The following is a 16,827-nucleotide window of genomic DNA, read 5'->3' as shown; positions in this document are numbered from 1 at the left end:
TGGCAAATGCATATAACAGGCTTAGATGTCATGCAGATATGCAATATGTACTATAGGATAAATTGACAATAAACATATGATCAGATAAATTGATAGTATTGAAATATCTACCTATAAGTGAATAGTGTATGTTTGTAACTCCATTAAAGCATGGGAAATTATTTTGCTGAAAAGACTTGACCCAATAAGACAAATTTAACAACATCCACTATAAAAATGCAAATGAAAAATATATTTTTACAAGTAAAATATACAGACCTCATAGCATACTAATTTATTTTACAAGAAGTGCTAATAAACTTAGATATCTGGCTTTCCATATTTCACTAAATTTAAGAATGAAACTCACTGAAATGGCGGGGGAGTTGAAGAATTAAAAGCCAGTTCTTAAGGCAAAAGAAGAGAAAAAATTCGACATAACTTTGGTAAGAATCCCTATGTGATTTGAGTTTTTTAGCATAGCATGAATCAGCCTTACTCACATTGCTCTCAAAGGTATCACTTACTTTATTACCGATACGACACAGTGCTACAAATTATATATGTTTATGACAATGAATCATAAAAACAACAATAAATATTACAAGTCATTGCCATTGTACCCTTCCAAAAAAGCAATAATTGTTTTGGATGATTCCTATGACAAGTTGAAATAACTTTCTGTCATGAAAAAGGGTAACAGTTTCTCATCTAGAAAATTTACATATGTGCCATTATTCAGGAAATTCAAGAAAATATACATTTATGTTTTTGTATGTATTAGAGAAGAAATAGCTAGATGGCAGTGTTCAGTAGATGGTTAAACTGATGTAACTCTCACAGGCTCTTTAATAACTCCTTAATAAAGACCTCCAAAGTACTCATTTCTTTACATCATTAAAAATTTATAAAACAACAAATCATACCCTGGCTTATTATCTATCATTAACTGCATATGTATATAAATATCCAAATTGAATGGCAGAATTGTATTTATTGGATAAATCATCATTTTGCTGATGGAGAAACTGTCCTTCTAAATTCTTGTACTCAATAAATAAGATTTGCTGGTTTTCTTATTTCCCTGACATTCTTTAAACTTTAAATAGCATAATGTAGTGATATATGTTATTTCACCATTTCCGGTGCTCTTTTTCAAATCTTTTAAAAATTCATGGGTGGAGGGAGGGAGATTTGGAAGAGGTGGTCCAAAGGTACATACTCTCCGTTTATGACAGTAAGTCCTGGGGATGCAGGTAACCCTGCTATATGACACATGGGAAGGTTCTTAAGAGAATAAATCCTAAAGAGTTCTCATCACAAGGAGACTTTTCCCCTTTATTCTTTTCTTCTCTCTTTTCATTTTCTTGTACCTACATGAGAAGATGGATGTTAGCTGCACACATCATGGAAATGATCTCACAACAGATGTAAATCAAACCATCATGCTGTGCTCCCTAAACTTATGCAGTGATGTATATCAATTATTTCACATTAAAACTGGAAAAAAATAAAAACATCACAGTGTTGTAAAACTGATGAACTGAGATATTTTTGTTTTAGGCTTGCATTATCATAGTTATTTTTAGATAACCTACTTTGAGAGTTTACAGTAAAATAAGCTAAAATATATAAACTATAATATTTTAAATTTATTTTTAATCTTCTCATTGTTCTTGTGCTAATATATTGAATTAATATATTTATTGGGTTTATTCAAACTTTTCACCTTTTACCATTCAGTGAATGGCTATTATATATGAAGTTTATAAACTCCATATAGCAAAAGTGAAGCCTGGTTTAATAAAAGACAAATACAGAAAATTCTGTTCAAGTAATTAGTTCTCCCAGATTTGTTGGAATTTACTACCCAAAAAATCACTACAGATGATATTTATAGCACATTTGTTCTTATACTGAAGGAAAACCATCCAATTATTTTGTTCCTCGGTAATTTCCCACAGTTCAATAAACAATAAACCCCAAATTGTATTTAAATAATTCTTCCAAATGAAAAGGTCACAGAAACTGCACCAGTACAAAGAGAATATATCGCTAAGCTTTGGTCTTCTGCAACTAATCATTCCGGTGTAAAATGTGACCAGCAATTTTCCATGAGCTTTCATGAGCTTGGAATTCAGACTGTGGGTCTACATGTGAGAAATATGGCAAGAACAGCTCCCAATCAAAGCATCTCACGTCTTGTAACTGATTGTTAAGACCAACACGTTCTTTAACCTTGCATGTTGTAAGCAACACTATCCAGTATTATCAAAGTTATTTTCTATCCCGAATGATTTCTTAGTGTTTATAATAAGAGGTGTGAAATGCTGTGAGCTTCTGGCATACAACCGACTGGGGAGGTAAGCTGCAGTGCCGGCTGAGGGATGAGGTAATCCTAACTGCCAGCCCTATCCCACTGCTCCTTGCTCACTTCCGTATTTTCATCTAAGTCATGGGCTTCACCTTCACAATCTGCTAGGCAATACTTTGTCCACATCACCTGCTCTAAAATGCCGGGTCAGCGACATAATTGTAGCCCCTGTCATTTGGGTCTTGATTAGAAGCCTATGACTCTGGAGAGAGGGCCTATCTGATGATTTAGGAGTGGCCTGGAGCATGTCCAGGGTGTGATCCATCTGCTAGGTCTCAAACCTGCCTCTTCTTCTGAAAGCTAATGCTGTAGCTGAGAATATAAAATTTGAAGATTAACGTTATTTAATAAATTAAGCATAGCGTTTCAAGACACAGAAGAGGATGATCCACAGCGTAAGTGGAATGCCTGATTCCTGTGGGCAATGCTTTGGAGCAGCCTGCCTTCTCTCACTGGAGTTTGATTAGATCCACAGCCGTTGGGAATAAACTGAATTAATGTGATGCAAAGAGAGACAAGCATTTCCCCGCTTTGCACACAGTAAATCTGAGGTGGCAACTGTGATCTTAGGGGAGCAAGAGATCACGGTAGGAAAAAGATGGGGTGAGAGTAAAGGGAATGGGAGTGGTTTTCCTAAGTATTGACTCCACAACATCAGGACGGTACGATGAGCTGCTAACCGGAGATGTTCAGAGTCTACGGCTGGGAGAGGTGGTTGGGGGAGAAATGGGTTCTGCCTGTCTCATCCTGGTGGCGGGGACCTGGGGTGTGGGGTTGCTGTTTCTTCAGTAACCTCAGGGGTAAATCCTGCCCCTTCCCACTGTTCCCTTTTCCTTGAAGCAGCGAGTGCTATAAGGAAGTCCAGATACAGTGAGTGAAGGAAACAATCTTCCCCAGTAACCACTACGTACCCGGTTACTCCCGGTTATGAGCACGTTCTGTCAGGCCTGCCGTTCCCCACCTATCATAGCTGGATCGGTGACTCACCTGTCTCCTAAAGGCCTGGTTCAACGGGTGCTTTCCCCATGCTCCCCTCCCTGGGAGGCTGGATGTTGCCCTGTATTTCAGAGCCCGTTTGTCGAGGGCTGGATAATGGTCCGGCAGATGTCCATGTGCACGGTTATCTGAGTGGACTCAAGGCAATCAAGTACTTACAAGTGGAACGCAGTCGATAAAAGTAAGCCATAGAACCTGTGACCGAAGGAGCAGACAGCTGGAGTGATACAAGGAACAAGAAAAGGTGAGGAGACAGATCTTCTCTGGAAGCCTCCAGAAGACATGCAGCCCTACCAACAGCCCTGATGTTAGAATCCTGACCTCCACAATTGTAGAAGGAAAATTCTGTATTGATTTATGCTACTAAGTTTGTGGTCAATGTGCTACAGCAGCAATAGGAGAAAAATACAGCATTGTAAATCATTTTTTTTATACCCATAGCACGCATTACCATGATCACTGTCTGTGGCCCACTCAGTACGAGCTAGTACATCTAGGGATCCTACCTTATTTACCATTTTCTATAGACCAAGCACATTTTCTAGTACACAGTAGTCCCAAAGTTGCCTTTTCAGTAATTGGAAAAATAAGTCAATGTTTATTTGTTAAGATCATCTGCTATTACTTGGGGGCACCACTGGATTTTGTATAAGGCCAGATAATCCAATGGAAGATGTAAATGATACAGAATATCCTAGTTTTAAGTCCTGAGTGGTTAGAAACAACAGCAGGTTGTAGGACTGATTTACTTATAATCCTGGTTTTCTGCACAGACTTTCTGACAGGGACTCTTTCAAATATTGTTATTTAATGATCAACCAATATATACTTTTGTAGCAAGAAGGGCAGAGAAGGAACGCCAGCGCAGTAACTAACATTTTCTTTCCTGCTAAAAATGCACTTGAAATGGTAGAGGGGAAATTAACTATGTTTGATAATACCATCATTCATTCCCTATCTTGCTTTTCAAAATGTAATTTAACTGATATTCATATAGTACTTTGACAATCTGAGTAAGAGGTACCGTTCTATTCTAAATTAAAAGAATCTTTCTGTATCTCCATTCAATTCTTTATTAAATCACAAAATAAATTATGACTTTATAGAACAACCATGTGTTCCAGCTGGTTTTGAAAAAAGCAGTAATGGAAGACAAACTTGAGATTTTTATTTTAGAAAAGTTTAGAAAGCTCCTCCTCAGACGGAGAGAGATATAGACGCAGAGACAGAGAGACAGAAAAAGAAAGAGAGTCCAAATTGTGAAAGCTTTCCCGTGTGGCCACAAATACCACAGGGCAATTTAGGCATATAGACCATATAGACTGTGCATTAAGACAGAGTTGAAAAAATTTAGACACAAGCATATAATACATACTTCATTCCTATCATAATGAAAGAATATACAATTGTTATTATAATATAGCTACTCTTCCACAGGAACATCAAATGAGATAACCTCTTCAAATTTCTTTTTTTTTTTTTTAAAGATTTTATTTATTTATTTATTTGGCAAAGAGAGAGAGAAAGTATAAGCAGGGGGAGTGGCAGAGGGAGAACCAGGCTCCCCGCAGAGCAGGGTGCCCAATGCAGGGCTCAATCCCAGGACCCTGGGATCATGGCCTGAGCCGAAAGGCAGACACTTCACCAACTGAACCTCCCAGGTGCCCCGAAATTTCAACTGAAGTATGACTTCTTAGTTGTTCCCATCATTAAGAGACCAAACAGAAAAGTGGATTTGAATATTAAAAGAACTACAAAGTATAAAAAATTGGTAAGTACTATTTAACTTTTAAATTTAGTCCCTTCAATGTACTTCCTTCTAATGTGTGGTGTTGCTTAGCATTAAAAACTTGACCTCTGGAAAGTAGCCAACTAACTCATCTCCACCACTGACTACCTAAGTTACCTGGATCACCTCAGACTCCCCACTGGTAGAACTGTAAATGGAATATCCCATTATAAGACTTATGGGCTACTGTAAACATCAATGTCCCAAGTACCAATCAATTTTAGTTTTAACATTGCTATTTCCTCAAGAAAAATGATATATTTTAAAATTAGCCATTTTTATAACACTAGACTTATAAAGCAGCCACTTGAATACATAAAGATTTAAATTAAAATACTCTGTTAGTTATACGAACATCTTTTTGACTATTATTTAAAGTTAAAATGAGAAGGGAGGAAATTAACTTAAAGATCCAAAGAACTAAAACATATCCCTCAGCAAATATGTGCTGCGAAGTTCCAGGTGGCATTTACGTAAGTCTTCATATTTCTCTCTCAAAAATTTCAAAACCCCATCTACTTTCTTGGAAACGGTTGGATTTTTCTACTTTTTAAATACCTGTAAATGTTACTTCCATTTTACAAAAAATAAAAGTTTGAAGTTTCCTTTTCTCATATTATGTCAAAATACATTTTTTTCAATAATGAAGACAACAACGTTTTTGGTATTATTGCAAAATTGAATATGATCTTCAGAATCAAGATCAGACTATTTCTGGACCCTTAAAGAGTAAGCATTATGGGAGAGAATACAATGTGTTTTTGTATCATAAGGTCTTCCTAGATTCCTATTAGAAAAATCAATAATTTCAGAAGGTGACCTCCTGTAAAATGGACTATTGCTGTATTCGTCTTAGAGAGGAGGAGTAGGAACAGAGTCATTAAAGCGAAGCTTGAACCATTTGATCTGACAGTGTAGGAAATGAATCTCCTTTATCTGATTGCCTATGAAGCAGGCTCACATTCCTTTTCTTTGAATTGTTTGTGCAAGAACTTTTGCTTTTAGGAATAACAAGATGCACTTGTTGTGTTAAGTAGCAAGACTTTTGGACAAAGACTATGCAGAATTTCTATCTGGGGCATTTGAGAACCAAGTCATATTTCCTAAATTAGTTACCTAAGCCCGTCAGTGAACAAACCTGTGAGGAATTTGTTGCAGATTTGAGCCCTGCTTTAGACAGACCAATAATATCTTTATCTTGAAAGGGGAAATCTTGAACACCGTATTAGCTACAAATTGAATTGGTCCCCTAATTGTTTCCCTTTTAGCAAAATGTCAAGGAGGAGTAAAGGTCTTATTTGCATTCTGTATAATTCTGGGATACTCCAAGGGGAGGATAGAATATAGACTGCAGTGTTGGGCAAATTCCATGCCATAGAGTTACATTCATCCTGGAGTCCATGACACACAAGACAGACCTAGTCATCACTCTAACAGCGTATGAAGTCACGGCCACAGATTAGTGAACCATCTCAACCAACAGTGTCTCGACTGGGATTCTCTCTGGCCCCCTACATATATATAATTAATGAGAAACAGCTTTGCCTTCCGAAGGTAAAAAAATTTGGCATATTACATATGTGATTCTTTTCCAATTATAAAACATATGTAAATATACAAGAGTAAGAAGCAGAGTTTCAGTTCCATGGATATAGAGTTTCTGTTTTGTAACAAAAATATTCTAGATCTGTTACACAGCAATGTGTAACAAGCTAGTGAGATACAATGTATATTTGTTTAGGGGAACTATTATTAGTTAGTGCAACACAATTAGTTAACAGTAATGCACAATACATTTAAAAAGCATGAAAATAGTAAATTTTAGGTGATATGTTTTTGATCACAGTAAAAAAGATAATAAAAGTACAGAGATATTGTAACAAACACCAAAGTAGCTGTTACCCAGATGTAACCAATGTTAAAAATGTCCCATATATATTTCAGTTTTTCTAAAGAAGCAAAATGTGATTGAAGTTCCTGAATTCCTCATCCTATCCAATGGTGTATCCTTTTTACCTTCGTCAAAGGTAAATAAAATCCCAAAGTAGGTATCAATATGTTCATCCATGTTCTCATAATTTTATTCTAAATGTACTAAATGCAATTTGCATTATGCATTGTATACTAATTTTTTAAAAAGTATTCAATAACATAACACTTTTGAAGATAACACAGAAATCAAAACAAATAAAATTTCTAATTATAAATTATAAGGACTGCTGCCTTAACTTTCTAGATTTTTAGCCTGTCTTTTGGCTCGATCCCCTGGATAATTGCCATGTTATTTTCTTAAACTTCTTGGCCAGTGTCTTACTTTCCTAGGGCTGCAAACAAAACATCACAAACTGATCTGTTTAAGCAATATTATATATATATATTTTAGAGAGATAGAGAATCTTAATTTTTTTAAGATTTATTTATTTTAGAGAGAGAGAGGGAGGGGCAGAAGGAGAGGGAAAGGGAGAATCTCAGGCAGACTCTGCACTGAGCGTGGAGCCCGATGGGCCCAATCTCCCGACCCTGAGATCATGACCTGAGCCAAAACCAAGAGTCAGATGCTCAACCCGACAGAGCCACCCAGGTGCCCCTAAGCAAGACTTACTTATTGTCTCACAGTTCGGGATGTTAGCAGTTGGGAGTCTCAGTTGTGGGCAATGTTGGTCCCGAGGGCCCCGGGGAAGATTGTTCCATGCCCTGCTCCAGCAGCTAGTGGTCTGCCAGAAACAGGCCATGCTCCTCGGCCTGGCGACACCCTGCCTCATTCTCTGCCTTCGTTTTCACATGGCCTTCTGTGTCCCTTCACACCATTCTCCTTCTCTGCATGCCTATCTCAGTGTCCACGGGCCCCTTTCTATAAGGGCAGCAGTCCTCCTGGGTTAGGGCCCACTCTAGTGATCTCATCTTCCCTCAATTACTTCTGTAAACCCTATTTCCAAATAAGGTCACATTCTGAGATCCTGGGCCTTCAAGATGTTCAGCTCATAACAGCCATATTGACTTACTCCATAATTACGTAAGAGCAATTAGCCCAGGGCTGACAGTTAATGGATTAGATCTCAAACTCTAAGGCATATGCTCATTAGGAGGAGCATCTTTAAATGTCACCAAAGTTCTCTGCCTGCCATGGGACATTTACAAGTTTGCAAAGGGCATTTTCTAACCTATCATCTATCCACTTATCCAGAAAATCTTTCAGAAGCAGCAAATAGTTTATTCTAAGACATTTTTCTCCCCCAGAGGGGCAGGGACTGGATATGTGATTGTGGTGGTCAAGGTAGGGAGAGTGTGGAGCAGAGGGCCGCTTCTCCCAAATCTCACGGTCTTTGGGACCCTTGCAAGTGTCAGGAGTTACACTGTGGCAAGGAAACTGGATGGATAAAAAACAGCCACACGATTTATGATCCGTTGGTCAATAAAGAACTACGAGTTAAGGAATGCAGTCCCAAATACGATTCAATTATGCATTAAAGTAATAATTATCCAAGAAATTAACATCAAAAGCTTTTAAACTATGAAAATTGAATAGGCTTTTAAAATGCCATTTTTTTTAAATTAAGGCATAAAACTTTTTATGTTGAAATCACATTTTCTCTATTTCTCTCTTGTGTCAAATGCTGAAATCTATATAGGAATGCAGTCTTCATACACGCTTTTGTGTAATGTAATGGAAGACTATTTCCATTTGTGGAAAGCTTTCACTGAGCTGCTAAAAAAGCATTGTGCCTGGATGAATTCTTATACAAATGGATGATTTTGATTTCACTTACATAATTTTATGGAATTTATTTCATAAAAGGTTTTACTGAAGGTTTTTTAAAAAAGCACATTTTCCTTTTTTTTAAAGATTTTTACTTATTTATCTGAGACAGAGAGAGAGAGAGAGCGCACACAAGAGGGGAGTGGGGAGGAGCAGAGGGAGAGAGAGAGATAAGCAGACTCCCCACTGGGCAGGGAGCCTCACTCAGGGCTCGATCCCATGACCTGGAGATCATGACCTGAGCCAAAGACAGATGCCTAGTTGACTGAGGCACCCAGGTGCCCCCAAAAATGTACACTTTTAAATGTCAGGTTATAGAGGCATGGTCAGGTTCTTTGACAATGAACTAAGTTATAAAAACCCTATACAGATATTATAACAGAGGTGAGTATAATTGCACAAACTTAAAGTAATTAAATTGAAATTATTTTTATAATAATCGATAATAATCACCAGTAGCTACCTGTTCTTAAATGGCAATTAAATTATAGAATAGTTAATGTAACTAAAAATGGATCTTTCTCAAACTTAGTAACATTGTATCTCACTAGCTTGTATATCACAAGAAAGACATGTTCCCAAGATTATGTTACTATTTCACTGATGAGCTTGGACTTGAATCCTGATCATCCTAAGACACAGATTGTCTATCTGTAAAATGAAGCAATTGAACTGAGGGATACCTAGCTCCCTCCCAGTCCTTTTGTTTAGGGGAAAGCTGAACTCCCAGGTTGTAGCTTCACTCACTTTATCCAAGCAGCTAACTATCCTTCTACCCATCCTTTGATTCATTCATCAAAAATTTAAATTATTACTGTGTGTCAGGCACTGTGCTAGAAGCCAGGAATAACATTTTGAACAATACACATGGTGTCCTTTCCACTTGGAAGGTCTTTCCATAAGAACAACTACCAGTTGTACTTGTGGCTTTATTCTTTCACTCCTGCTCTAACAGTCAGACCACCTATTACACCAGCAAATAGAAGATCATTGCTCTAAACTTACATCAGAGTTTAGGCACTGCCCACTCCAAACACCTGCTCTCCTCAAGAAAGAAATCTGTAATGGTTTCCAGATCGAAGCGATGTTGCTTTCACCGACAATCTTCATCACTCACTGCTGCTATTTCAACATCACCCCACTGGTCACCTGGATTCCTCACTCTTTCCTTGTGTGTGGTCACAGAAAACTCCTCTCTTTATACAGTCATATTTGATTATCTTACATGCGGGCACCTGGGTGGCTCAGTTGGTTAAGCGACTGCCTTCGGCTCAGGTCATGATCCTGGAGTCCCAGGATCGAGTCCCACATCTGGCTCCCTGCTCAGCAGGGAGTCTGCTTCTCCCTCTGACCCTCCCCGCTCTTGTGCTCTCTTTCATTCTCTCTCTCAAATAAGTAAATAAAATCTTTAAAAAAAATAATAAATTTCTCGAGGTACTTTGGGATTTTGCACTCGTCTGTGCAATCATTGTAAAGATCAATTCTCACTCTTTAGAATTAAAAAAATGCTTATGTGAGTTTGTTGTTGTTTCCCCTGTTTTCAATTCTTTTTTTTTTTTAAAGATTTTATGTATTTATTTGACAGAGAGACAGTGAGAGAGGGAACACAAGCGGGGGGGGGGGGAGGAAGAAGCAGGCTTCCCGCAGAGCAGGGAACCCCATGTAGGGCTCGATCCCAGGACCCTGGGATCATGACCTGAGACGAAGGCAGAGGCCAAACGACTGAGCTACCCAGGCGCCCCTGTTTTCAATTCTTAATACATTCAGTGCTCAGCAAGAAATCTTTGTTCAGGGTTCAACGGAAGAGTCAGGCCTGTACTGACTAAACATCTCCATTCAGATTTACTTTACTATACTATCTATTTAATCCATTAAAAAGCTTTGTGTGTTTATTCTTGTACTTGACTGTTCCAAGAGTTCTCTGCTGAAGGTAGCAGCTTACTCGTTGTTTGGAAAATACTTCCCACGTTGCCGCATTCTGTTATCCCTGTAGGCATTTCCGTACTTGTTCTACTTCTGTGCATTGTGGTTTCTAGCTCTTAGTAGGCTGGAAGAATGATTTTTTTTTTTTTTTTTTTTTTTGGTGACATCAAAGCTACACAAGGAACTTGGTAGCTATTTCACAGTTAACGTAATTCTTGTATTTTCAAAACTTCTGTCCTCTGGGCCGTATTGTATACAGGAAGATACAAGACAAGGGGACAGAGAGTCTACAAAAGACAAGATGGAATATGATCACTTGATATGGTCCAGAACAAAGAGTTCTCCACATGTGGATTATATAATCTTCCTGGGGGTAGTGTCGCTTCCTTAACTTGCTTCATTACATAGGTGCCATCACCAACTAATTAAATTAAAAAATCAAGCCAACAAGCATTTATTGAGCACCTTCTATGGTGCAAATTACTTTCCTGGGCACCTAGAGTGAGACAGGTTTTCAATTAGGTATATGAATATACTCTCTCCTCTGTTTTATAATTATTTTCAGATGATCGCTATTATGTCTCTATGTCTCTTTATATATTTTCATGTTTTCTTATGATGAAAGCTTGGGTATTTGAGACAGTTTACTTTGTTGAGGACGTAACACGGCAAAGAAAGCGACAGGTGGACTTTTTCTTGCCCTGTCTATTCATCCACTGTGTCTCCAGCACCAAGTTCAGAGGCCAACGAGCTGAATGAAATTCTCAAGGATCCATGGAGCACGTGACCCAGGCTGGGGCCCTTCACAGGAAGTACATCAAGGTGCCTGCACTCAGTGGGACTCGTTTACTTGTTAGGAGAATGGAGCACTTATTGTGGGGTAATGCATTACTTGTCTGAGCCGAGGTGCTCTCGGGTCCAGTATCCTCATTGTATAGATGATATAATCCTCTCTCCTTTATAGAGGGCGGTGGTTGCAGAAGCAAACGTCTCAAGGGCAGTCTGCTGGACATCAAGCTTCCAGCCTAGAGCCCAGCTCCATGCTCAGCTTCCTACAACACACTTCCTTCTGAAACTGGATCAGGAAGAAAGTGAGCAGCGGCCCCACGGTGCCCAGATCCCCCATTCCCAGTACACAGTGAGAGGCACACACCCACACCTACAGACTATTGCTTACCCTCCCAAAACTGAAGCAGTTCGGGGAAAATCGAATCAAAGTCTACTTTGTGTGATAAAAGCAAGTGCTATAGTCAAAGGCCAGCCTGGAGAATTAGGGGAAGGGGGTAGGTCTCCTTTCCACCCTAAATTCCAACCGAGGTGTCTGGCAGCTAGAGTGATATCCCTATGAGGAGTACTGGATGCTCGCATGGATTTTAGCTGGAACTCAGTAAAAATGAAACTTCTTGAAAGACGCTTTTCTGTCATGTTTAGAAGCCCAGTGGGTAATGGGGTCTGATAGGAACAGTTAGAGTAGCTGGCTGCTTTGAGGATTTCTGAACTGAGTTAAGTTATTGCCATCATCTGCTTCCTCAACTCATTTGCAGTCACCAGCTGTTAAGGGGAGGTTTTATATCTAACAATAGGAAACATGCATCTGGACACCAGATTTCTTGTAGTTTGGACAGACATCTATAATAACACTATTAGGAAGGAGAGAATCCATTCAGTTTTAGTTGCAAAACTGTTTCAGAATATTTACTATGGATTTCTTTTATTTATGTGTATGCTTGTATATGTCCATATATGTGTACGTACACTTGTGTACCTATAATTTTAGTGTCAGATGACTCCTCTAACCCATAATTCTAATTTGTCATTGGTCCTGAAATATACTCAGTGAAATTAAAAAAATATAGATAGAGATTGCCAGAAATGACTATAGTACAGTTTATTTATTGATAGTCTTCAATTCTCTGATAATGAGTTCAACAGCGAGTGTGAATTTTCTATATAACTGAGAGCAAAATCTTTAATGTCCACTATAACAATTTATTTTTTCCAATGGAAACTATAACAGATTCTTGATGTTCTTAAGGAATAGATTCTAATGCCATTTTAATTGTAAGTTTTGTTACCACTTTGCGAAGGACTTAGCTTATCTAATGGGGTAAGGTATATTATAAATCATTCCATATATATCAATTAAAGAAAAACAATGTAACACCGAGTTGTGGATTGGACTGTGCCTAGACTTATCCTCTGGGTCTGTGCCCCCCTCAAATATTAATCTTGCTTAGATTTTGTGTTTCAGGGAAATGCCAAATAATTACATAGTATTGAACTTCAAATTCAGTCTTGAATAATAAATTCCACAAATATTAAATCTAAAAGAATTACTCTGGCTGTTTTTAGTCTCTTTTCAATCATTTATTTTTGAACCATGATCTACAAGTTTTAAGTCACGATGACACAATCTTACAATAAGTGAAGTGTTGTTATTCTAAATACATTACAGACTGAAATTGTCAAATGGGCCATTTGTGGAAAAGAAGGGCAAGGAATACAGTATTCTAAATATATCCTTAAAAATACAACATGCTTTAAGGAAATTCAGTATAAGATAATCTGATAGGCATGTGTATTATTTCAATTATGATGATCTAAAACAGTATTCCTGGGGCTCCTGGGTGGCTCAGTTGATGGTCAGTCTCTTGGTTTCAGCTCAGGTCACGATCTCAGTGTCGTGAGATCTAGCCCCACATCAGACTCTGTGCTCAGCGGGAGTCGGCTTGAGACTCTCTCTCTCCCTCTGCTCCTCCCCTCCTCTCTCTCTCCCTCTCTAATAAAAAAATAAATCTTAAATAAAATAAAACTGCATATATAAGTGAGATTATGCAGTATTTGTCTTTGTCTGACTTTATTGGCATAATGAACTCAAGGTAATGAATCCACATTGTCACAAATAGCAAGATTTCTTTCCTTTCTATAGCTGCATAGTATTTCATTGTGTATCATTTCACACACACACACATCTTTTTTTAATTTTTTATTGTTATGTTCATCACCATACATTACATCATTACTTATATATTTTTTTTTATTTTTTTTTTAAAGATTTTATTTATTTATTTGATAGAGAGAGACATAGCGAGGGAGGTAACACAAGCAGGGGGAGTGGGAGAGGGAGAAGCAGGCTTCCCGCGGAGCAGGGAGCCCGATGCGGGGCTTGATCCCAGGATCCTGGGATCATGACCCGAGCCGAAGGCAGTCGCTTAACCAACTGAGCCACCCAGGCGCCCCACATCATTACTTTTAGATGTAGTGTTCCATGATTCATTGTTGTGCATAACACCCAGTGCTCCATGCAGAACGCGCCCTCCTTAATACCCATCACCAGGCTAACCAATCCTCCCACCACCCTCCCCTCTAGAACCCTCAGTTTGTTTTTCAGAGTCCATCGTCTCTCATGGTTCGTCTCCCCCTCCGATATCCCCCCCTTCATTCTTCCCCTCCTGCTATGTTCTTTTTTTTTTTTTTTAACATATATTGCATTATTTGTTTCAGAGGTACAGATCTGAGATTCAACAGTCTTGCACAATTCACAGCACTTACCAGAGCATATACCCTCCCCAGTGACTATCACCCAGTCACCCCATCCCTCCCACCCCACCCCCACTCCAGCAATCCTCAGTTTGTTTCCTGAGATTAAGAATTCCTCATATCAGTGAGGTCATATGATACATGTCTTTCTCTGTTTGACTTATTTCGCTCAGCATAATACCCTCCAGTTCCATCCACGTCCTTGCAAATGGCAAGATTTCATTCCTTTTGATGGCTGCATAATATTCCATTGTATATATATACCACTTCTTCTTTATCCATTCATCTGTCGAAGCACATCTTGGCTCTTTCCACAGTTTGGCTATTGTGGACATTGCTGCTATAAACATCGGGGTGCACGTACCCCTTCGGATCCCTACATTTGTATCTTTGTGGTAAATACCCAGTAGTGCAATTGCTGGATCATATGGTAGCTCTATTTTAAACTTTCTGAGGAACCTCCATACTGTTCTCCAGAGTGGCTGCACCAGCTTGCATTCCCACCAACAGTGCAGGAGGGATCCCCTTTCTCCGCATCCCCGCCAACATCTGTTATTTCCTGACTTGTTAATTTTAGCCATTCTGACTGGTGTGAGGTGGTATCTCATTGAGGTTTTGATTTGGATTTCCCTGAGGCCGAGCGATGTTGAGCACTTTTTCATGTGTCTGTTGGCCATTTGGATGTCTTCTTTGGAAAAATGTCTGTTCATGTCTTCTGCCCATTTCTTGATTGGATTCTTTGTTCTTTGGGTGTTGAGTTTGATAAGTTCTTTATAGATTTTGGATACTAGCCCTTTATCTGATCTGTCATTTGCAAATATCTTCTCCCAAACTGTTGGTTGTCTTTTGGCTTTGTTGACTGTTTCCTTTGCTTTGCAAAAGCTTTTTATCTTGATGAAGTCCCAATAGTTCATTTTTGCCCTTGCTCCCCTTGCCTTTGGCGATGTTTCTAAGAAGAAGTTGCTGTGGCCGAGGTCGAAGAGATTGCTGCCTGTGTTCTCCTTTAGAATTTTGATGGACTTCTGTCTCACATTGAGGTCTTTCAACCATTTGGAGTCTATTTTTGTGTGTGGTGTAAGGAAATGGTCCAGTTTCATTCTTCTGCATGTGGCTGTCCAATTTTCCCAACACCATTTGTTGAAGAGACTGTCTTTTTTCCATTGGACATTCTTTCCTGCTTTGTCAAAAATTAGTTGACCATAGAGTTGAGGGTCCATTTCTGGGCTCCCTATTCTGTTCCACTGATCTATGTGTCCGTTTTTGTGCCAGTATCATACTGTCTTGATGATGACGGCTTTGTAATAGAGCTGGAAGTCCGGAATTGTGATGCCACCAGCTTTGCTTTTCTTTTTTCAACATTCCTCTGGCTATTCGGGGTCTTTTCTGGTTCCATACAAATTTTAGGATTATTTGTTCCATTTCTTTGAAAAAAGTGGATGGTATTTTGATGGGGATTGCATTGAATATGTAGATTGCTTTAGGTAGCATTGACATCTTCACAATATTTGTTCTTCCAATCCATGAGCATGGAACGTTTTTCCATTTCTTTGTGCCTTCCTCAATTTCTTTCATGAGTATTTTATAGTTTTCTGAGTACAGATCCTTTGCCTCTTTGGTTAGATTTATTCCTAAGTATCTGATGGTTTTGGGTGCAATTGTAAATGGGAACGACTCCTTAATTTCTCTTTCTTCTGTCTTGTTCTTGGTGTATAGGAATGCCACTCATTTCTCTGCATTGATTTTATATCCTGCCACTTGACTGAATTCCTGATTGAGTTCTAGCAGTTTTGGGGTGGAGTCTTTTGGGTTTTCCACATAAAGTATCATATCATCTGCAAAGAGTGAGAGTTTGACTTCTTTGCCGATTTGGATGCCTTTGGTTTCTTTTTGTTGTCTGATTGCTGCGGCTAGGACTTCTAATACTATGTTGAACAGCAGTGGTGAGAGTGGACATCCCTGCCGCGTTCCTGACCTTAGGGGGAAAGCTCTCAGTTTTTCCCCATTGAGAATGATATTCACTGTAGGTTTTTCATAGATGACTTTTATGATATTGAGGTATGTTCCATCTATGCCTATACTCTGAAGAGTTTTGATCAAGAAAGGATGCTGTACTTTGTCAAATGCTTTTTCTGCATCTATTGAGAGGATCATATGATTCTTGTTCTTTCTTTTGTTAATGTATTGTATCACGTTGATTGATTTGTGGATGTTGAACCAACCTTGCAGCCCAGGGATAAATCCCACCTGGTCGTGGTGAATAATCCTTTTAATGTACTGTTGGATCCTATTGGCTAGTATTTTGGTGAGAATTTTTGCATCCATGTTCATCAGGGATATTGGTCTGTAATTCTCCTTTTTGATGGGGTCTTTGTCTGGTTTTGGGATCAAGGTAATGGTGGCCTCATAAAATGAGTTTGGAAGTTTTCCTTCCATTTCTATTTTTTGGAACAGTTTCAGAAGAATAGGTAT

This window comes from Phoca vitulina, unplaced genomic scaffold, assembly GCF_004348235.1.
Source record: "Phoca vitulina isolate PV1807 unplaced genomic scaffold, GSC_HSeal_1.0 scaffold78, whole genome shotgun sequence".
Taxonomy (NCBI): Eukaryota; Metazoa; Chordata; class Mammalia; order Carnivora; family Phocidae; genus Phoca; species Phoca vitulina.
The sequence above is the reverse complement of the archived record's forward strand: the minus strand, read 5'-3'. Positions refer to the sequence as shown.